The sequence below is a fragment of the Leuciscus leuciscus genome (assembly GCF_965113295.1).
Source record: "Leuciscus leuciscus genome assembly, chromosome: 3".
In the NCBI taxonomy this organism is placed as follows: Eukaryota; Metazoa; Chordata; class Actinopteri; order Cypriniformes; family Leuciscidae; genus Leuciscus; species Leuciscus leuciscus.
In genome coordinates, this window is record NC_138727.1 from 7871037 (window position 1) to 7894888 (window position 23852).

Below are 23852 nucleotides of genomic sequence, written 5' to 3' on the forward strand. Positions count from 1 at the left end.
GAAGATATAACATGCATAACAACAAATAAAATAAAAAACGAGAGCGACATAGAGTAACAGTATTTTACCATAAAACAGGAATAGCAGTATCAGACTCACATATTAATTAGTAAAACCAACCGAAGAAAAGAATCCTAAAGAAATCCTGAAGAAATAGCCTAGCCTACTAAAGAAAACATGTAGGTTTTGAATAGAGACTTGAAAGCAGACAGAGAATGGGCCTTTCTAATCTCTAGAGCAGGGCATTCCAGAGTCGTGTTTTGTACAAGCTGAAGACGATAGGGATCCAGGGTTCCCTATCAAGGCTACGGAACTCGACATTACGGATGTCGTATATGGGAACTCCTCTCATCCTTCACTTCCGCTGAAATCTTATAGGCTAACGCCAGCAGAGCTGGCCAATTGACGCAAATATGCAAATACTGAAACACCGTTGCAGTTATAATGCAAGTGCAGCGTCAATTCCCTTTAGAATCTCTCTCTTCACGCTTAAATCGTGTGCAAGAAAGCTGATACTACAACTTGATATATTCGCCGTCGTTGAAGTTGCGCCGGAGATACTCGCACGGTCTCCTGCATCCGATGGCAACTACTTGTAACCTATGCTCGGGCCCCATCGCCCCCACCGACACGCACCTGTTCTGCATCGCGTGCTTGGGGCTGGCCCATGCTGAGTCAGCCCTCGGGGACGGAGGGTCCTGCGACCACTGCGCGGACTTATCCCTTCGAGCCCTCAGAGCCAGGAGGGAGGAAGCTCGCGCAGCAGCGGGGATTGGGCCTACCGCCGCCTCTGAGCCGCTGGTAGCCCCCCCCAACCGCAGAGTCGAGGTTCGCTCCCCGGTGAGCTTCCCCGACCCCACCTTTCATCCCCCTCGCGACGTCGCTGACTTCGTTTCCTTCGGGGTGAGTGAGGGGGACGACTCCATGTCGCTGTCGGCCTCCGAGAACGACTGGGGTGCAGAGCAGGCCGCACCGCTGGCGGCCGCGGAGCAGGACACCCCTGCGGACCTGCAGGACGAGCTCTTCCGTATCCTCTCGAAGGCCGTCGAGGAGCTGGACCTCGATTGGAAAGCTCCTGATGAACCATCTAAGAGCAAATTGGATACGTGGTTCCTACAATCGAGCCGCCGTCAGGCCGCTTCGAAAAGGGGAACACCGTTTTTTCCCGACGTGCATGAGCACGTGGTGAAGTCGTGGGCGGCCCCGCAATCGGCGCGCACCCTCACTTCCACCCAGGCTATGTTTGCCCCCGTGGACGAGGTGGGGGACCACGGCTACCTCAGCATCCCCCCCGTCGAGGAGACCGTCGCCGCTCATCTCTGCCCGTCGGCTCCCGCCCTGGGCTCGGACCGCAGCCTGCCGTCCCGAGCCTGCAGATTTACGGCCCACCAGGCCAACAAGGCCTTCGGTGCCGCGGGGGAGGCGGTATCCGCGCTGCATGCTATGGCCCTTCTCCAAGTGCTCCAGGCAAAGCAGCTGAAGTCTCTGGATGGCGCCGCCTCTATTGATGCTGACGCCATCCGAGATCTCCGTTCGGCCACGGACCTCGCGCTCCTGGCCACGAAGCGCTCGGCCCAGGCGATCGGCCGTTCTATGGGCTTCCTTGTGGTCCTCCACAGGCATCTGTGGCTCACCCTGTCGGACGTGCAGGAAGCCGACAGGAAGACGCTCCTGAATGCGCCCATTTCCCCTGCAGGCCTGTTCGGAGACGCCATGGAGAAAGTAACCGAGCGTTACTCCGAGACGCAGAAAAAGGCCAAGGCTATGAGCCACGTCATTCCGCGAAGGGCGCCACCGCCGCCGCCGCCGCAGCCGCGCTCTCGTTCATCCTCAGCCTCAGGCCGCCAACCCCAGGCTGCGGCCAGAAGACAGGCAGCGCCCCGCCCGGGACAGGATGCCCGTAAAGGCCGCAGCGGTCAGTGGCAAGGGGCGGGTAACAGGAGGACGCAGAGGAGCCCGCGCAGAAAGCCCACCGCGTCCCCTGCCAGGCCCAAGCAGTCGTCCTGACCGCTCGGGCAAGAGGAGGAAAAAGCGCCAGGCCGGCCCCGCGTCCAAGCGGCGCGCTCTAGTGCACTTCGTCCCTCAGAGTTCTGTGAGCGACGCGTGCAGTTGTTCTGTGTATGTAAATGTTGTGAATGTTGTTCAAATAAAGCAAATCACTACTTCACAAACAGAGCTTTTTTCTCCTCTTGCACCACACACTGTGTTACCCGCCCTGCCCTCGAGCAGCGCAGAGTCACGGTCAATAACTATCCCCAGCACTCACATAGCGGCCATGACCGCAGCGGCGATGACCGCAGGTTTAGATCAGCCCACGCTCAGTCGTTTTCAGGCAGCGTGGGAAGCTATTCCGGGCATTTCGCCGTGGGTGTTGAATATAATTCGGCGCGGGTACACACTTCAGTTCACGTACGCGCTTCCGCGGCGTAATTCAGTCATTAACTTTGCCCCAAAACGCTCATGTGCTGAGGCAGGAAGTGTGCAGCTTGCTCGAGAAGAAGGCTATAGAACCAGTTCCCCCGAGCGAGCGGGACAGCGGGTTCTACAGCCGCTACTTCGTTGTGCCGAAGAAGGGAGGGGGTCTCCGCCCCATTCTGGATCTGAGACCTGTCAACAGAGCGCTTCACAAGCGCGCCTTCAGGATGACAACACTGAAGCAAATCCTGGCGCAAATTCGCCCCGGGGATTGGTTCGCTTCAGTGGATTTAAAGGACGCTTACTTTCACATTCAGATAGTGAAGCGTCATAGACGATTCCTGAGGTTTGCGTTCGAGGATTCGGCGTACCAATATACGGTGCTTCCGTTTGGATTGGCCCTAGCCCCCCGAACGTTTTCAAAATGTGTAGACGCGGCACTTTCACCCCTCAGATCGAGCGGAATGCGCGTCTTGAACTATCTGGACGACTGGCTAGTTCTCGCTCAGTCGAGAGAAACGCTGGTCAGCCACGTGAATGCCCTTCTTCGACACTTGGAGATGCTCGGTTTGAGGGTGAACGTCCAGAAAAGTGTGCTCACACCGAGCCAGACGATAACATTCCTGGGAGTGTGCTTGGATTCGGTGAGAATGAGAGCGCGCCTCTCCCCCGAGCGAGCGGAGGCTCTGAGTTCTTCTCTCGGTCTCTTCAGACCTGGCAGGCTCGTCCCACTGAAAGAGTTTCAGAGGCTACTGGGACGGATGGCAGCGGCTTCTTCGGTGTGTCATCTGGGGCTGCTGCATATGAGACCGCTTCAACTCTGGCTGAAAGCGCGCGTTCCCCCGAGTGCGTGGTATTCTGGCCACAAGCGCGTTATGGTCACCAGCGGATGCGCCCGCCCCGTGGAGGAACCCAGATCTCTTCAGCTCAGGTGTCCCTATGGGCTTAGTGACGCGGCGAGTGGAGGTCCTGACAGACGCTTCATCCACCGGATGGGGAGCGGTCTGCTTGGGCAAGCCCGCCTCGGGTCGGTGGTCAGAGAAGCAGATGGAGTGGCACATAAATCGCTTGGAACTAGAAGCGGTCTCTCTAGCTCTAAAAACCTTCCGGTCTCAGCTGGAGCAGCGGCATGTGTTGATTCGGACAGACAACACTTCCGTGGTCTCGTACATAAATCGCCAAGGCGGTGTACATTCCAAAGCCCTATTCAGGCAGGCGGAATCCCTTCTGCTATGGGCGGACCGGTTTTTCCTCTCGGTGAGAGCGGCGCATATCCCCGGTGTTCTAAATCGCGGGGCGGATATGCTCTCGAGAAGCGGGATTCCCCAAGGGGAGTGGAGGCTTCACCCCGGAACGGTTCAGCTGATATGGAATCGTTTCGGCAGGGCGGAGGTCGACCTCTTTGCAACGAGCGAGAACGCGCACTGTCAGATGTTCTTCTCGCTGTCCCGTTCCCCCCGGGAGGTGGACGCGCTGACTGCGCGATGGCCGAGAGTCTGTCTCTATGCCTTTCCTCCGGTGAAAATTTTGCCCATGGTGTTGTGCAAAATCAGGGAGGAGAAGGCGGCAGTGACTCTGGTAGCCCCGAACTGGCCGAATCAGCCCTGGTTCGCGGATTTGGTAGAGTTACTAGCAGGGCAGCCATGGGAGATTCCGCTCAGGAAGGACCTTCTGTTTCAGGCGAGCGGAACGATCTGGCATCCCAGCCCCGCGCTGTGGAGCCTCCATGTGTGGCCGCTACAGGGTCGCTGAGCGGGCGGGACGCGCTGCACTCGCGGGTTTTGAATACCATCGCGGAGGCGCGAGCTCCGTCCACCAGGCGCCTGTATGCTCTGAAGTGGGGTGTGTTCTCTAAATGGTGTCAGGATGTCGGTATAGACCCAGCGGACTGTTCTGTGTCGGATATTCTACGCTTCCTTCAGTATAGGATGGATGAAGGGAGCCTGCCATCCACTCTGAAGGTTTATGTGGCCGCTATTGCCGCATTTCACCCCCCTGTTGACGGACAGTCTATCGGTAGACATGCGTCGGTGACACGGTTCCTCAAGGGAGCTAGGAGATTGTGCCCTGCACGGCCGCCTTCTGTGCCGCCGTGGGATTTAGCTTTGGTCTTGGAGGCTTTGTCACGACCGCCTTTCGAGCCCCTAGCCTCGATTGCCATTAAGGAGCTATCGGTTAAAACGGCTCTGCTTCTCGCTCTCGCCTCGGCGAAGCGGGTTGGGGATTTACAGGCTTTCTCTGTAGTGAAGATTGTATTCGCTTTGGACCGGGAAACTGTAATGTTACACTCAGACCGAGGCCGGGTTACGTTCCTAAGTCACTCAATACCCCGTTCAGAGCGCAGATCGTTTCTCTGCCTGCCCTGTCCGCTGAGCCATCAACCTCTCAGGGTTCGGATGCTCAGAGTGCTATTTGCCCAGTCAGAGCGCTCCGAGAATACATTTCTCGCTCGGCAGCGTTTCGACAATCGGACCAGCTGTTTGTGTGCTTTGGTGGATGCAACAAGGGACGGGGGGTCTCAAAACAGAGGCTTGCTCACTGGATCGTGGGACATCACTGGAAAACAAATCATATTGTTTTGGCTTATGATTGCCTGGGACAGGAATGTCCCCTGAACATCAAGGCCCATTCGACTAGGGCGATTGCCTCCTCGTGGGCTTGGACTAAGGGTATGTCTATTCAGGATTTATGTCTTGCGGCTGGCTGGTCTTCTCAGAACACGTTTGCCAGATTTTACAAGTTGGATTTGCCCTCTGTAGCGTCTCGAGTGCTTTCGGTGAGTTGAGCGCTTACACAGAATTAAGAGAGCTGCTCTGCATTTGCTCAGGAGTTGTTCTGTGTGCTATTTGTGTGTTGTACTATTGTCACCGCTATGCGTTGGTTTTCTCTGTTGTTGTTGCCCTGTTGGTCTACAGTGCAACCTTCCCCCAGTTATACTGCTCGGGATATGCAAATTCCAGTAGTGTTTGTGAGCTTGTGATTGGTCCCTTTGGACCTATCGGAGGTTAGAGGTTCGCTATTTCTCAATCTCGGCCTATCAGGCGCTTGCATTCTGGGGGCGAGGTTTGTATTGGGTCTTTTCAGTAGTTTGCTGCCACAGCGGGATTCTGTACAGTTCCCATATACGACATCTGTAATGTCGAGTTCCGTAGCCTTGATAGGGAACGTCTCCGGTTACTTTCGTAACCTCGGTTCCCTGAAAGGCAAGGAACGAGACATTACGCTCGCCGCCGTGTTCGCTATTTATTTAGCGTTGTTCGATTCTGAAGGGAATTGACGCTGCACTTGCATTATAACTGCAACAGTGTTTCAGTATTTGCATATTTGCGTCAATTGGCCAGCTCTGCTGGCGTTAGCCTATAAGATTTCAGCGGAAGTGAAGGATGAGAGGAGTTCCCATATACGACATCCGTAATGTCTCGTTCCTTGCCTTTCAGGAAACCGAGGTTACGAAAGTAACCGGAGACGTTTCCCTGAATGTTTCGGGAAAAGATTCGAAGCATAAAGAGTTTCGAAAACGGCGCCATCTTGTGGCAGGTCAAATTTATAGCAGCCATGTTTATAAGCCGCTGAGTGTTTTATCCAAAGCCTGACGACGCTAAATGTTCAGTTTTCTGATAATATAATTCACATATTAAAGTGTGGCAATAAAATAAATGTAACAATTATATTAATACTAATTATAAAAATACCAATAGAGTTTCTTGATGCAAGTAAATGTTGGTCTAATTATTTTATTGTTACTATGCTGTTTATGTGTCAGAAATTCAGAATATATGATCATGTAACGGAGCTTCATGAGAAATTGCGCTGCGTAGGCTACTCGATACGCGCTTTGAAGCTTCAGTGTCAAATGTAACATCACTAGAAGACGAGCAATTTGAGACTTGGATATACCGAGACGTAACAAACGCACGAACAGCCATTTCTAGAGTTTTCGGAATGAGAAAGCCTTTGATTTTAGACAATAAACTAAGTTGATAGAAGCTGGATCCGATTACGGTGGACATATGTTTGTCAAATGTTAAAGTCTGGTCAATAAGATGATTAAGATAATATTTTGGTTCTTCTTAAGACAACACAATTCTAGTTGGTCAAATGTTTGGGGAGAGATACTAATAATATTTTACAGGGAAATAAATTCTCACCTCACACAGTATTTTCAGTTTTATCTGAACAGATCAGTGTTTTGACTGCTGTGCACAAAGACCTGCCTGTACATAAAAACTAAATAAAGTATGTCTGCATACAGAATAGCTTATGCACTTGTAAGGCTTAACCCCAGTCAAATTCCCTCCATGGTGTATCCAGTTCTATGGAAACACATTTAGCAATTAAGTTGAACAATAATTTGGTAGTATCTCTCTGAGAATGTATCTATATGGAAGAAAGACCCTCTCACCTTGATTTGGTTGCACTTGTGAGCCTGATGATCCCATTTTGCTTTTTTGTCTCTTTTTTTCACCCCCTTCAATATAATAATATCAGCTCTCTCCTGGAGTACAGTAGTTGTGGAGTAGTTGACTTGTATTAAGCAAGGGAAATCAGAGCCGTTATATACTGTAGGCTACATTTCAATTTCACTTTCATTTTTACAAGTGTAACATAATGGAACTTTTCTTTATCAGCATGACCTAGTTCCCTTTAACAGGTATCTTAAAGGATTCAAAGGAAGACAAAGGCTGGTATACAAAAAAAATATATCTTACTTTATTATCACAAATGGTATAGTTAAAATATTGAAGGTTGGCAAATAATACTGTCCATAGGCACACAAATGGCCAACAGCAAAACCTCACTATCACACAGTGTATCAAATACCGCAATCTTAGTTAACACAGCACCCCCAATATGGAAACCCTGTACACGGCAAACTCAAACTGAATAATCCATGTGAAACCACCCCAAATCTATGCTAGAGGCTAGCTCTGGGTAAGTGGGGCACAATGTTATAATACTGTTTGCCAGACCATTCATCAAAAACCACCCCTTCAGGAAAGCAAAGAAAACAACAAACAAAACAAACAAAATGTTCAATACACCTTGGAGGTACAATACAGTTCTCACATTTATAATAGGGGAATGCGGCAATTACACCCCGAAGCACTCAGTTTCTGTAATAAATCACAAACATACCATAAGCACACATAGCATAAAACCAACTGCACCAGTTTCCTTCTAACTGTATTATCCTTCCCTGGTTTACACAATAATGTTTCACACAGTATAAGATCTCGCTTACAACATACCACACAGAATAAATATATAAAATCTATTTCTACTCGCAGCAATAGTGCAACACATTTAAGCAGGGAAGAAACAAACAATTGGCACAGTACATCCCACATTAATATATTAAATCATTACAAAATTACACCAGTGAATCACTACCTTGCACCTAGGATCCCCGCTCCTAGTTGCATTAATTACTGGTGCTCCACTCGACTCCTCGGCATAATCCCCCGAAAGCTAAGAGCGAGGAGAATAGCTCTATTAAAGGACGATCTCGTTTACCGAGCTCTCTGAGTTGCACGCAACAGTCAAGAAACAGCTGCTTACCGTTCCTGTTTACAGCTACGACAGCAATTCGCCCATATGAATGAAAAGCTCTCGTTGCTTCGGCTCGCCGCGTCCCTGCTTAACTGAGAACAAAGGCGATACGCCGACCAGTTACTCGTCCAAATTTGAACAAGCTGCGCCTGACGCGAAGATGAACTTCTGCTATAAATAACTTTTCAGCTCGCACTTAACGCACGCTGACCGGGCAAACAAAACGTACTCGGTTACTAACGTAACCTCGGTTCTCTCTAGAAGAGGGAACGAGTACTTGCGTAAGATATCTTACGCTAGGGGAAAACCTCTTTTCCTCGAGATATTGAAGCCAAAAATTATCCTTAATTTTGCAATAATGTAAAACGCATTGCAGCAGCATGCAGACATGGGCGAGACAGCTCGCGCGCCCATTGGCTGCTCTGCGGCAACTGCACCAGCCTATCGATAGAGGCTCCTCATGACGTCAGAACCAATGAGGGCGCTTCGCGCCCATTACGTCATGTCCCGCCGAAATCGGGTGGGGCCAGGGCTGTAAATACGGCCCAGAGAGGCTGGTTTGGTCAGTTTTTCATCGCTGAAGCGAATCAGAACATGACACATGCACGGCAAGATACGCAAGTACTCGTTCCCTCTTCTAGAGAGAACCGAGGTTACGTTAGTAACCGAGTACGTTCTCTTACGAGAGGTCTCTCGTACTTGCGTAAGATATCTTACGCTAGGGGAACACAATGTAAAACGCTGTGCGTGCTTGAGACATAACACTAAAGTCCCAAGGGCAGGTGCCCGGGGCTCATACAGTGCCTAATCACAAGGGACTCACAGAGAATCCGGGAAGAGGGGCTAGAATAGCATAATTCCTGTAATATGGAGCTCTGATAATAGCATGTTATATCAAGTGTTCCACACAGCCAGGGCGAACTCGGCCTGGACTGGTAAATATGGGGGACTTACGCACTGCCCACAGAAGTATACAGACGATCCGTGATCGACGCTCTAGCAGTTTCAGCATCCCGAGCCGATAGCATCGGGCGGGCAATACTGAAAAATTAAACCGAGAGCAACCTAGCTTGCAAAGCGGGAACCTCGAGGTTATAAAACCTTATAAATGTAGACGGGGAGGCTCAGCCTGCCGCCATACAGATATCTTGCAAGGCAATCCCACTGGACCAAGCCCACGACGAGGCCATGCCTCTTGTGGAGTGCGCTTTGACACCTATCGGGCATTGCAGGCCCCTGGATGTGTAAGCTAGCGCTATAGCATCAACTATCCATCTGGATAGACTCTGTTTTGACGCAGCTAGTCCCTTAGAACGTCCGCTGAACAAAAACAAAGAGCTGCTCTGTCTGTCTGAAAACAGATGAGCGAGACACATAGGCCCTTAACGCCCTGACCGGGCAAAGGAAGCCTGCGTCCCCTTCCTCTTCAGATACCGGCAGGGCCGACAGGGAGATCACCTGTGCCCTAAACGGTGTATTGAGGGATTTAGGAACATATCCGTGCTTTGGTTTGAGTATGACTCTCGAGTCATTCGGCCCAAACTCCATACACGTCGCGCTCACTGAGAGCGCTTGCAAATCCCCTATGCGCGTCACTGAAGCGAGAGCCAGAAGAAACACTGTTTTGAAAGACAAGAGTTTCAGGTCTATTGACTGTATTAGCTCGAATGGGGCACCTTTCATGGCTTCCAGAACCGTGGAAAGGTCCCAAACGGGAACTGAGGGTGGTCTGGGAGGGTTCAGCCTCTTAGCTCCTCTAAGGAAGCGAATGACCAGATCGTTCCTTCCTAATGACTGGCCAAGCGGTGGTTCAGCGAACGCTGCTATGGCCGCCACATAAACTTTGAGCGTGGATGGGGTTCTGCCCTTATCCAGAAGCTCTTGTAAAAAGGAGAGAACCTCCGGCACCCCACAGCGTGAGGGTGAAGTGCCACTCGCTGTACACCAGCTAGTGAACACAGACCATTTTGAGGAATAGAGCCACCTCGTAGATGGAGCTCTAGCCTGCGTGATCGTGTTTAACACTCCCGCTGGGAGGTTAACGGGTACCCGTTGATGGCCCACACATGTAGGGACCAAAGCTCCGGGCGAGGATGCCAGATCGAGCCGTTCGCCTGCGAGAGGAGATCCCTCCTCACCGGTATCGGCCACGGGGCGGTACTCGTCAGCTGCATCAGGACTGGAAACCAGACTTGGTTTGCCCAAAATGGGGCGACGAGTAGCACTGGGCATCCGCTCTCCCTGATTCGCTCTAACACCTGGGGTAGGAGCGTGACAGGGGGAAACGCATAGAGCGGGCAGCGGGGCCAGACGTGAGCCAGCGCATCCCTGCTCTTGGAGAAGAATTCCTGACAATGAGCGTTCTCTTGAGACCCAAATAGGTCTATTTCCGCTCTGCCAAATGTCCTCCATAGCATTTTGACTGTCTGTGGATGTAAAGACCATTCTCCTGTCGGCAGATTGTTTCTGGACAGTCTGTCTGGTCCCACATTCAGATGGCCGGGCACATGCGCTGCCCTGAGCGAGCGCAGATTGTGCTGAGCCCAGACCAGGAGGCGTTCCGTCAGCCTGTGAAGGATTCTGAATCTGATACCTCCTTGGTGATTTATATAAGCCACCACTGACATGTTGTCCGAACGGACCAAGACGTGGTGTCTTTTTATCTGGGGACAAAAGCGCCTCAGCGCGTTGTCGACTGCCATCATTTCCAGGCAGTTTATATGCAGAAGCTTTTCCCGTTCCGACCACTGGCCGAATAACAGTCTGCCCTCGAGCAGCGCTCCCCATCCCGAGGTTGAGGCGTCAGTAGACACCACCTTCACACTCGAGGAGGTCCCCAGGCTTACACCTGACCGGTACCAGTCGGTCACTGTTCAAGGTTTCAGAGCTGCGACGCATTTCTGATAGACCTTGAGGCGCGCGAGACCGGAGGTCCAAGCTCTGCGCGGCGCGCGCTTTCAACCAATACTGCAGCGGGCGCATGCGAAGCAGACCCAGCTGAAGCACTGAGGATGCTGAAGCCATGAGACCCAGCATCCTTTGAAACATTTTGAGCGGGACTAAAGCGCCGTGGCGAAAAATCTCTGTCATGCGCTGAATACTTAGTCTGCGCTGCGGCGACAGCTGTGCTGTCATAGACAGCGAGTCCAGATCTGTGCCCAGAAAATATATTTTCTGACTGGGAGACAGTGAACTCTTTGCCCAATTGACTGTGAGACCTAAATTCTCGAGGTGATCGAGTAATATGGTCCTGTGTTCTATGAGCTCCGACTGTGATCGAGCTAGAACCAGCCAATCGTCCAAATAATTCAGCACTTTTTCACATCAGTCTATACTCTACCCATAATGACAAAGCAGAAAACGCCTCGGTTACGACTGTAACCTCGGTTCCCTGAAGAGGGAACGAGCGTTGCGTCGAAATGACGCTATGGGGGAACGCTTTGCGTGATGACGTCTTGAAGCACATGTAAAATCAGTCCAATGGTGTGGCGGAACGTCAGAGGCGGGTGACGTCACGTACCAGGAAGCTATAAAAGCCAGCCCGAAACAGAAAACGAAAGCTTCGTAGAGTCTGAAGTCGTGCTGACAGGCATGAAGGAGATATGGCAAGGTGACGCAACGCTCGTTCCCTCTTCAGGGAACCGAGGTTACAGTCGTAACCGAGGCGTTCCCTTTCAAGGGAGCTCGCGTTGCGTCGAAATGACGCTATGGGGAACGTCTATACCAACGCCACCATAGCTACAAATGTCTGTCCTGTGTGAAATCAAGTGAGCAGCACTAGGAAGACAAAACCTGAGACCCTGGAGTAGAGTCTAGGTCTAAAGAGTAGAACCTGACGAATGTGTGCGGTGAGGACCAGCCTGCCGCATCACAAACGTCCTGCAAAGATACTCCTGATATAAGGGCCTTAGAGGCCGCCATACTCCTAGTAGAGTGCGACCGGACAGCCCAAGGAGAAGGCTGCCCAGCCGCCTCATAAGCAAGTGAGATAGTCTCAACCACCCACTTGCTCATCCTTTGCTTAGACACTGGACCTCCCTTGTTAGGGGACCCAAAGCATACAAACAATTGATCGCTTTTTCGCCACAGGGCAGCTCTGTGGACATATGCGTCTAACGCCCGAACAGGGCAAAGCAAAGTAAAATCCAAGATGGCGGCATGTATGGTCTGATGTGTGTTTGTCCCCTTATCTATACTCATTTGTTTGCTTTTATGCTCATATTTGGAGTAAAATTTTTTGCAGATTCCATGAGTGAGCTTTCTGGTTTTTAGATGAAATAATTTTTTATTGGATTATGGACTACTTTGCTGCAGAAAAGCTTCCATCTCCAGGCTCTAATTGGATCCTGAGGCCCTGTTAGCCTCTCTAGGCCCTAGCAGTCCAGCTACCATCTCTAGGCTCCAGGCCCTAGCACCCCAGCTACCATCTCCAGGCTCTGCTTGGATACTGAGGCCCTCCTAGCCTCTCCATGCCCTAGCAGCCCAGCTTCCATCTCCAGGCTCTACTTGGATTTTGAGGCCCTGTTAGACTCTCCAGGCCTTAGCAGCCCAGCTACCATCTCTAGGCTCCAGGCCCTAGCAGCCTAGCTACCATCTTCCTTCTCTAGCCCAGCTCCAGCCCAGCTACCATCTTCAGGCTCCAGGCCCTAGCAGCCCAGCTACCGTCCTAGGCTCTGTTTGGATCCTGAGGTCCTGTTAGCCTTTCCAGGCTTTACTTGGATCTTGAGGTTCTGCTAGCTTCTCTAGGCCTTAGCAGCCCAGCTAACATCTCCAGGCTCTGCGTGGATCCTGTGGCCCTGTCAGCTCCTCCTGGTTTTGCTAACATCTTCTGCTAACATGGCTCTTCTCTCAATGCTGCTTTGTTCATTGTTTTTGCAGAATCTAAGATCAAGTGATTTATACTGGGTGAGTACATCTTACAACATTTGTGGCTCTTTGGACATAGCCTATGAATTCAACTGTTCAGCCTTTGTGCATTCCCCTCAAATGCCAAAAGAGTTGGCAGAGGACTTAAATTTAGCCTGGTTTCTACCCAGAGATATTCTTCAGCTTCAAAGTCTTTTGATTTTAAATGACTATTTTGCATTTGATGACAGACATTACTGGGACTCTCATTTTAAAAACTCTACAGATTCTTCATATACTGATGGTAAACAGAGATGGTTAATATTTTTATTGTTGCTTTTATCTGGCAATGTGCAGCCAAATCCAGGCCCTGAGTTGCAGTGTATTCCATTGCCATCTGATGTGAAATCTATGTCTGGTTTGAGTGTAATTCACCTTAATGTTCGCAGTTTGTTACCCAAAATGGATCTGCTTAGAATTTGGGTGAATTTAACAGATGCAGATATTGTTGTGCTATCTGAAACCTGGCTGACAAAATCAATCACTGATATGGATGTTGGAATGGGTGGTTATAATGTGTTTCGTGCTGACAGACTAAGGAAGGGTGGTGGGGTTGCTATTTATGTCAAATCTAAATTTAATGTGAAGTTAGTCTATTCAGAATCAATCGGTAAGCAGCTGGAATTTTTGGCAGTGAAGGTGGAGTTGGCCAAGGGCCTTTATGTTACTGTTGTTGGGTGTTATAGGCCTCCTTCTGCCTTGAGTACTGCATTGCAGACTCTTATTCAACTCTTATCCAGATTGGACTATTCTGAAATTATTTTAGCAGGTGATCTAAACTGGGACTGGCTGAAATCTTGTTCAGATGAATTTAAGTCATTTTGTGATTCTGTCAATTTTACACAGTTAATCAATTCTCCCACTCGTTTAAATTTTAAGTGTCATGAGAAATCCACCTTAATTGATTTAATTTTGACTAATGTTCCGCACAAATTTTCTGCTGTTGGTGTTTTTTGCAATGACCTAAGTGACCACTGCGTTGTTGCTGCTGTAAGGAATACTAAGATGCCTAAATATAAACCTCGCGTAATATGTAAGAGGAATCTCAAAAAATTTAATGAACAGGGCTTTTGCCATGATTTGTTTAATTGTGATTGGAGTAGAATAGAGCTGATTCCCGATGTGGAGTCAGCCTGGATCTTTTTCCGGGATAGTTTTTTACAAGTAATAAATAGACACGCCCCACTAAAGAGATTCAGAGTAAAGGGGCGGGATAATCCCTGGTTTTCCTCTGAGCTTGGAGATATTCTTCATGACCGCAATTTAGCTTGGGCCAAAGCAAGAAAAACGGGCTCTTCGTCTGATTGGCTTGTTTTTAGGCAGTTAAGAAATAAAGGTTCTTCTTTTATTAAGAAAGCAAAATCTGACTTTTATCTGTCAGCCACTACTAACACCTTAAATGATCCCAGAAAATTTTGGAAGGCTATAAAATTACTTTCTTTAAACAAAGATAGTATTAATGTTCCTTCTTTTATTATGAAAGAGTCTGTAGTAGTTCATGACAAGCTGGAGATATTGAACCATTTTAATGAGCATTTTATTCAGTCTGGTTCTTTGTTTGAAACTGCTTGTCCTTATACTGTGACACCTTGTGGAGATGTACCAGTCTCTACAAGTGTCTTTAATTTCACTCCATTTTTAGTGGCTGACGTTCAAAAAGCCCTAAAAGGGCTGGCTCCTGAAAAACCTCCAGGACCTGATCTTATAGAGCCTTACTTCTTAAAAATAGCTGCTGATTGTGTAGCACAGCCTCTAACATACCTTTTTAATCTTACTTTAGAGAGCAACACTATTCCCAAAATATGGAAATCTGCATTTGTTTGTCCATTATTGAAAGGGGGTGACCCGTCAAATTTAAATAATTACAGGCCAATTTCTAAGTTGTCTGTTTTGGCCAAAACGCTTGAATCCCTGGTGAGTGATCAGATGAAAGACTTCTTGCATGTACAGGACATTTTATCCCCATTTCAGTCAGGTTTTAGAAAAAAACATAGTACCATCACAGCTGCAATGAAGGTGATAAATGACATCTCTGTTGCTCGTGACAAGAAGCAGCACTGTGCATCACTTTTTATTGATTTGTCAAAAGCTTTTGACACGGTTGATCATGATGTTTTAAAGATTAGGCTTCTTAATTCGGGGTTTTCAGAGAATACTGTCTCTTGGTTCTCAAACTATCTTAGTGATAGAACCCAGTGTATTAAGCATGATGGTGTTCAATCTGGTATTTTACCAATCCTTAAAGGGGTTCCACAAGGCTCTGTGTTAGGCCCTCTTTTATTTACTATTTATATAAATAATCTTAATCGGCATGTGTCTGATGCAAACTTTCATTTTTATGCAGATGACACAGTTATTTACTGCTGTGCACCCTCTCTTAAACAAGCCATTGCACATTTACAGATTGCCTTCACTGTGGTCCAAAACACTTTGCTACAGCTGAAACTTGTGCTTAATGCAGACAAAACCAAATGTATGCTTTTCACGGGCCCTCGGAATAGACCACTGAATGTTCCCTCAGTGATTACTCTTGACGGACGTGAAATACAGATTGTTACAACCTATAAGTATCTTGGTATTGTTATTGATGATTGCCTATCATTTAAGCCTCATGTTCACTGTCTAGTGAGAAAGTTGAGGCTAAAATTGGGTTTTTACTTTCGAAATAAGCTGTGCTTTTCTTTTAATGTTAAAAAACGGTTAGTGGCATCAACTTTTTTATCTGTGCTGGACTATGGTGATATATTATATATGCATTCATCTGCTCAATGCCTTCATATGATTGACGCAGCCTATCATGCATCGCTGAGATTTATTACTAATTGTAAAGCTCGCAGCCATCACTGTGAGCTGTACTCTCGTGTAGGGTGGTCTGCTCTGGCCACACGGAGGCTTTGTCATTGGTATACATTTATATATAAGGCTATTCTTGGTGTGCTTCCATCCTATTTATGTTCACTTCTTATGAAAAAAAGTGCTAGTCATTATTCTCTCCGTTCTCAGGCTGTTGTTTTGCTTTCTGTCCCACATGTTAGAACTGAGCTGGGTAAAAAGGCCTTTGTTTATTCTGCTCCCTTTACATGGAATTTGCTGCAGAACAACTTAAAACTTAGTAAATTGATTCCTTTGAGTGTTTTTAAGTTAAGAATGAGATGTTTTGAGTTGGACTCCCTTACATGTCAATGTTTTAATTGAGATTTCATTGTAAGTGCATAATTGGCTTTCAAACTGTTTCTATTAATTTATTTGTTTTTATTTTCATGTTTTTTTGTGTGTGTCTTGTACGTATGTAATGATGTGATGTAATTCTGCTGCCTATCTTGGCCAGGTCTCCCTTGCAAAAGAGATTTTTAATCTCAATGGGCTTTTCCTGGTTAAATAAAGGATAAATAAAAAAAAATAAAAAAGCAAATTATTCGCCTCCTGGTCCGATTTCGAAAGGGAGGAGGACCTCCAAGTGCCACGAGGGAAACGAGATACCAAAGGGTCTTTCCCCACAGACATTCCACCCAAAGGACTGTGGTAAGCACCTACAGCAGCCACATAAACCTTTAAAGTGGACGGGGTCAGACCTGCAGTGAGCCGGTCCTGCAGGAACTCCAGAACTGTACCAATTGGGCAGTTGACTGGATCCAACCGACGGTCACTACGCAAAGAAGTGAATACTCTCCAGTTCAGGGCATAAAGTTTCCTCGTGGAGGGAGCTCTGGACTGTAGAATGGTCTCAACAACCTCAGTTGAGAGACCTGACTCTATGAGCTGGGCCCCCTCAGAGGCCAAGCCCACAGGTTCCACAGTTCCGGTCGGGGGTGAAAAATCGAGCCCCCTGCTTGGGACAGAAGGTCCCTCCTGACAGGAAGCTCCAGAGGATGCCCGTCGAGGAGGGACACAAGATCGGGAAACCATACTCTGCCCGGCCAGCGCGGGGCTATAAGAAGCAGGCAAACCCGGTCCCTGCGAACTCTCTCCAGAACTCCCGGGAGCAGAGCAACTGGGGGAAAGGCCTCGGCCACATCTGTACCATAGCATCCAGTCCCAGAGGAGCTGGATGCGTGAGGGAGAACCAAAGTGGACAGTGAGACGTCTCTTGAGACGCAAACAGATCCACTTGTGCTTGGCCAAACTCCCTCCATATCAGCTCCACCACCTCGGGGTGGAGCCTCCATTCCCCGGGCCTCGGCCCCTGTCTCGACAGAGTGTCTGCTCCTATATTCTGGACCCCGGGGATGTAGGCTGCCCTGAGTGACAGCAACTTCCCCTGGGACCACAAGAGGATATGGCGTGCCAGATTGGATAATGGGCGCGAGCGCAAACCCCCTTGGTGGTTGATATAGGCGACATGGTGTCCCCTGAGATCTGTGATAAAGCTCCTCAGAGCCCGGAAGACAGCTAACATCTCTAGGCGATTGATATGCCAGGAACGATGATGGTCTTCCCACAGACCTTGAGATGAGCGACCCCCCAGGATCGCTCCCCAACCCGTGAGGGAAGCATCCGTCGTTAGCAGTTTGCGACGACAAGGAGCTCCCAGCACTGGGCCCTGGGACAGGAACCAAGGTTTCTTCCACATAACCAAGGCACGTAGGCATCGCCGCGTGACCTTGATTGTGCGAAATGGGTTGCCCCTCGGGGAAAACCCCCTGGTCCTGAGCCACCACTGCAGGGGCCTCATGTGCAGTAGTCCAAAAGGTGTCACGTTGGAAGCTGCTGCCATGAGACCCAACAGTCTCTGGAACTGTTTGACAGTGAGTAGCTGGCCTAGCTTTACACTTTTCACAGCTGCAAGGATGGAATCTAGCCGTGGCGGTGACAGGCGCGCCTGCATCGACACTGAATCCCAAACCACGCCTAAAAAAGTGGTCCTCTGAAGTGGAGAAAGCACACTCTTCTTGGCGTTCAGCCGTAACCCCAGCTCTTTCATATGGGCGAGGACGACATCTCGATGCCGAATCGCCAACTGATGCGACTGAGCTAACATCAACCAATCGTCGATGTAGTTCGATATGCGAATACCCTGAAGGCGCAAGGGCGCCAGAGCTGCATCCACGCATTTGGTGAAAGTGCGGGGTAATAAAGCCAGGCCGAATGGAGGGACTCGAAATTGGTATGCTTTGCCCCCGAAAGCAAACCTCAGGAACTTCCACGGTCTGCAGGACCCAACGAGAAACATTTGACAGTAGCTTCCACGCTGTCAAAGATTCTACTAGAGGTACCAGCCCCTCGAGACTGGTCTCTGGATTTTGTTGCTGTTGAGTAGTCGGTTCGTCGCCCTGTAACGGCGCACCGGCAGGGAACGACCGAACAGACTGCTCTAGCACCCTCCTCAGAGGGGGCGGGCATCCCGAGGCCACTACGTTTCCGGGTGGACCTTGAGATATGTGCTCGCCGGAGGCCGCTGCGCCCTGAAACACCGGAGGTGGCAGGGTTGGCAGACCGGTCCCCTGAGGGCACCGAAGAGAGACGGGCACCGTAAAACGAGGTGTTGACCGCTCTGCTTCGGGGAGGACTACCCTCATTTGTCCTCCTTTGGAACTATGAAGTACCGGCTGTAAAACCCGGTTTCCCTGTTGGAGGGAGGTACATATTCTATGGCCCCTTTCTCTAACAGAGTGTTTACTTCCTGTTCCATAACCAGAACCTGCTCGGGGCCCACCACTGTGGGCAGGACCCCCATAAACCGAGGTGGGCGTTTCTAGAATTGTATCTAATACCCTTTTTCCACGGTCTGCAGGACCCAACGAGAAACATTTGACAGTAGCTTCCACGCTGTCAAAGATTCTACTAGAGGTACCAGTCTCTCGAGACTGGTTTCTGGATTTTGTTGCTGTTGAGTAGTCGGTTCGTCGCCCTGTAACGGCGCACCGGCAGGGAACGACCAAACAGACTGCTCCAGCACCCTCCTCAGAGTAAAAAGAGGTGTTGGCCGCTCTACTTCGGGGGGGGGACTACCCTCATTTGTCCTGAGCCCTCAGACATCAGGACTTTTTCCCATCAGCCTTCTTGGCGGTAATAACGGTCATAATAATGAGTGGCACGGTGCTCAGCGCTCTTTTTAGATGAGTGAGGCTGCTCCCGCTCAGCAGCCTCAATGAAAGAACGGCGGGGGAGAAGTTTCTGAAGTGCAGCTGCCTGTTTTGAAGCTTCTTGAGCTTTAGCTACAGCACTATTAACTGCATCTCCAAATAAACCTTCAGTGGAAACCGGTGCATCTAAAAGAACATGTTTCTCTTTGTCCTTTATATCACTTAAATTGAGCCACAGATGCCTCTCAGTGGCCACCAGGGCTGACATAGAACGGCCGATGGATTTAGCCGTCTCCTTGGTGGCCCTGAGAGACAAATCTGTGGCTCTACGCAATTCAGACACAGTTTCGAACCAATACCCCCGCCCTCTTCAGAATCACCCAATAATTCAGCCTGGTACGCTTGCATTAGTGACATTGTGTGTAAACACGCTGCAGCTTGGCCAGCGGCAGCATAAGCCTTATGAACCAGGGAAGATGTGAATTTTACTGGCTTGGATGGTAGTGCAGGAGCCTTCAGAGAAGATGCCGTTGCTGGAGAGAGATAGCTCGCGAGCGTCTCTTCCACCCTCGGCATCTCCCCATAACCATGCACTTTATAATTGTGAATGGAAGAATAGTGTGATGTTTGTGCAGTATACACTCTATATGACACTGGTTTCCCCCACGATCTCGACACCTCGGTGTGGAGATCGGGGAAAAACTGAAGGCTTCTGCGCTGAGGCTGTGCACGAGATGGCAGGAAACGCTCGTCGAGTTTGCTTTTCGAACGAGCGCCCTGCCGATCCTCTGGCCACTCAACAGATAATCGCTCGACAGCTCTCGTAACAACATCGAGCAATTCTTCAAACGCATGAGACTGAGGTGGCGAATCCTCAGACTCAGCGTCAATACTAACAACGTCCAACTCCTCAGAGCTGGACAATTGCAGTATTGGTGCCTCCATCGGGGGGGAAGAAACCGCAACGCGTGCTTCCACACCCCGATGAGAGGCACTGGATCTATCAGAAAGAGGCTGAGATAAGGCAGATCCCGTCTCAACATCCACTGATAGATCCATTTGCGAACCCCAGGTCTGTGATCGACGCCGTGCCTCGGCAGCGGCGGGACCAGAGCCCTGGGGAACGCAATCCTGGTTAAATAAAGCCAGGCGGGATCTGAGCGTACGCATAGGAAGCGCATCGCAATGCTCACAGCCAGCACCCTCGAGTGCTGACTGGGCATGCTCTTCACCCAAACAGACAACACAAAGAGTGTGAGTGTCCCCACTCGTTAAATAACGCGGGCAGGGGTGAACACACACTCTAAACTGCTGCTGCTTACTCGCCATACTGAATATATAAATATAATAATATAATATAGACAGACAACACCAAATAACAGGGACAGATTTCACACAGAGTGCAACTGAAGACTCAGAAAGCTTTCGTTTTCTGTTTCGGGCTGGCTTTTATAGCTTCTTGGTACGTGACGTCACCCGCCTCTGACGTTCCGCCACACCATTGGACTGATTTTACATGTGCTTCAAGACGTCATCACGCAAAGCGTTCCCCCATAGCGTCATTTCGACGCAACGCGAGTTCCCTTGAAAGGGAACTGATTTGTTGATAACTTTGCACATGTATTAAAAAGAAAGAAACAGAACAGAGCCAAAATATTTGTATTGTACATTGATCTTGCAGACATGTCTCTTTGTAACCTTTTTAAATAAAACAGTTCTAAATATAATTTAATATGCATTTTTCTATAATGAAAAAAAAACATTGTCTTACACTACAAACACTAAATAAAAAAAAAATTCAGATGAAAGTTGTTGAAAAAAAGTCATATAAAAGCAGAGGGAACTATGGAGTGCTGTGTTATCGTGAGTTGGTGATAGTGAAGAGCAACGGCAGTGTAGGAGTAATTAATGGATTCATTGTAATGGACCTGGTTTGTAATCTTGCACTTGGAAACACTTTGGAGAGGACAACACTTAAAACCAGATGATCACTGGTGAACAGTTCTGTGTGGAACCTGCTTATCTCAAACAAGCCTAATGAGTGCCATCATGCATGATCTGGATAAATCATGCATAAACTGGAGCCATTTTACCCTCAGAAATCCCCCAAAACACTACACTTAGTGTTATATTACCTTGGCATTAAATTGCTTGCATTTCTTACAGATTAAACAAACCAAGACACTATTTGGCTAATAATAAGTGAATACGTTTGTAATAAGAATATGACTTAAGAGTTCCACAGAAATGTCCCTTACTTGAAATCTGGCTCATGTCTCGACACAGACAAAAATAAGTCCTGGGTTAATATTGTGCCATAATTAAACAAACAAATCCAGCATGTTGCAAACAAACTCAATCTGCTTTGCAAAGGAAAACTCGACTCGCAAACAAACAGAAAGCAATGTGCAAGTACAAAGGTCAATTTGAGCAAAAATGCAGTGGAGTAACAAATGTGTTTTACAAATATAAATAAATGAGCCAAGATAATATTTCACAAATAAATACAAACCATCCTACAAATTGCATGTAACCTTTGAACAAATACCAAATCTAGTGCATACAAATGCATATCTGTGTCTTATGATTGTGAGACACTTTGCTTTTTATGAGATCTCTCGGCTCGATTCTCTCACAAAATGTGTCCAGGCAGATTTTCTCACAAATGTGTCCTGGCAGATTCTCTCACAAATGTGTCCAGGCAGATTCTCTCACAATTGTGTCCAGGCAGATTCTCTCACAAACGTGTCCAGCCAGATTTTCTCACAAATGTGTCCAGGCAGATTTTCCCAGTAGCACCTCATTGTAGTATTACACGAGATCCAGGGGGCGGAGTTGGATCCAGATCTAAGGCGTGGAAATTGGTAGGTTTAGGGGTGGGTTTAGGGATCAAGGGGTGGAGATGGGTAGGTTTAAGGTGTGTTCGACATCGGCTGCGGCTGGATGTAACCGATCGGCGAGAGTAGCCGCGTGCAGGCGGGGAGGAGCTGCAAACGGAGACGTGAAGTCGGACACTTTCTGGTTCCCGTAGTGACCGCTCGCATGTGGTGTTTGCATACTTTACCACAGCTGAAGGGAAATAAATGCAATATTTGCCAAATAATACACAGATGTTTCAGAGACATTTTCATTCAATACTTTATGTACTGCTTCATACAGCGTCTGTTTGAACAAGAATAAAGTTCAACATAAGCTACTATCAATGAAGTGGAGTCTACGTTTTTTAATCAGTTTTAATTTGATAAACATGACACAATATAACATTGCAACTACATGAAAAGAGTGTTTGCTGTTATAAAAAAAAAATTTGATTTGTGAGCTTTAGAGGAACTAAAGGTGTTCGAATAAACACGAAACACACGTGATCGTTGTCATGCGGTGAATCAGGAAGAAGCTGCGCTGGCTGAGTTCTCCGGCTACTCTCGAATTGCTCTCGCGGTACTTTGATGGCATACGTCACAGTCACGTGGCGTCGGCGCTGTATCAAGTCCGACACAATTTCTAACTGGCATGCACTGCTTCAAGTCAGCTGCCGATCGGTCTGTGCAGAGCTGCATGAAGTCGAACAAGCCTTTAGTTATATGTAAGGTGTAAATCCCCCTGGATTTCGTGTTCTGCAGTGAGGACCATCTCGCTTCTCCGGGAGACTAGCGCTAAATTAATCCTCTAGTTTAGCGCCATCTACTGTTTTAGAAGAGGAAGTTGCTCAACTGCATTTGTGAGAAAATCTGCCAGGACACATTTGTGAGAAAATCGAGCCAAGAGATCTCATAAAAAGCCAAGTGTCACACAATCATAACAGACAGATATGCATTTGTATGCACTAGATTTGGTATTTGTTTCAAAGGTTACATGCAATTTGATGGTTTGTATTTATTTGTGAAATATTATCTAGGCTCATTTATTTATATTTGTAAAACACAATACATATTTGTTACTCCACTGCATTTTCACTCAAATTGACCTTTGTACTTGCACATTGCTTTGCGAGTCGAGTTTTCCTTTGCAAAGCAGATCGAGTTTGTTTGCAAAATGCTGGATTTGTTTGTTTAATTATGGCACAATATTAACATGCCTAAAAGAGTTCTCTGTGAGTGATCCAGATGTACAGTTCATAAAGATCCTGGTAGCTGGAGAATTTGGAGCAGGAAAATCCAGCTTTATTAACTCCATCAATAACGCCTTTCAAGGCCGGATCACTTCCGCAGCTCTAGTTGATGCAGCTGCTGGCTCTAGTCACAGTTTTACACAAGAAGTAGGTATTACTGTCTGTCAAGTGTCAAAAAGATATCAATATAAAGTCACAGTTCAAGGTTGAATCAGTCTTATTATGAGCTTTGCATTTTGGTTACAAAACTTACATATAACATTACATTAAACATCAAGACAAAACAAACAAAATAAACAAATACAACAAAAGAAAAGAAATTATATAAACAAAACAATGAAACTAAGAAGAGGGTAACGAATGGCATATTACACCACATAAACAGGATAGTAACCACACATCTATTATAACTGATGTTATGTGTGTATAATGGTGGAATCTGTTCATGTGTGTACATGCACTTCAGCAGTCCTTTTAAAATAAAAGTCAGGTTACAATCCATTTTACATTTTACTATGATACAGCAAATGTAATCAATAGACATTTAACTAAATAGCACGATGTAAAGTAACTGTGGTACTACATCATATTACGGCTCAGTAATAACAGGATAATACTATGGTAATATCTACATTATTACTTATTACATGGTAATAATGGAAATTGCTTGTCATTTCCTAGGTAATAATTTAGATATTACCATGGTATTACCCTGTTATTACCAAGCTGTATTATGAAGTGAAACTGTGATGGTAGCCCTTTCTAACCCTGAAGAACTGCAGCCTTTCTCTTAAGCCTAGATGTTTTCTGTTGCTCTCTCCATAATTTGAGCCGATGTCTTTGGTTTCGCT

The 23852-nt window shown here is 47.8% G+C and overlaps 1 long non-coding RNA gene across 1 annotated transcript; it reads right to left on the reverse strand.

The window, feature by feature from the left end:
- Positions 1–6694: 6694 nt before the first annotated feature.
- Positions 6695–7357, reverse strand: LOC309494547. The gene is made up of 2 exons (XR_014204342.1): positions 6818–7357; positions 6695–6728 (listed from the first exon to the last, which is right to left on the reverse strand). It is a non-coding gene; the product is annotated as an uncharacterized lncRNA (long non-coding RNA).
- Positions 7358–23852: the final 16495 nt, after the last annotated feature.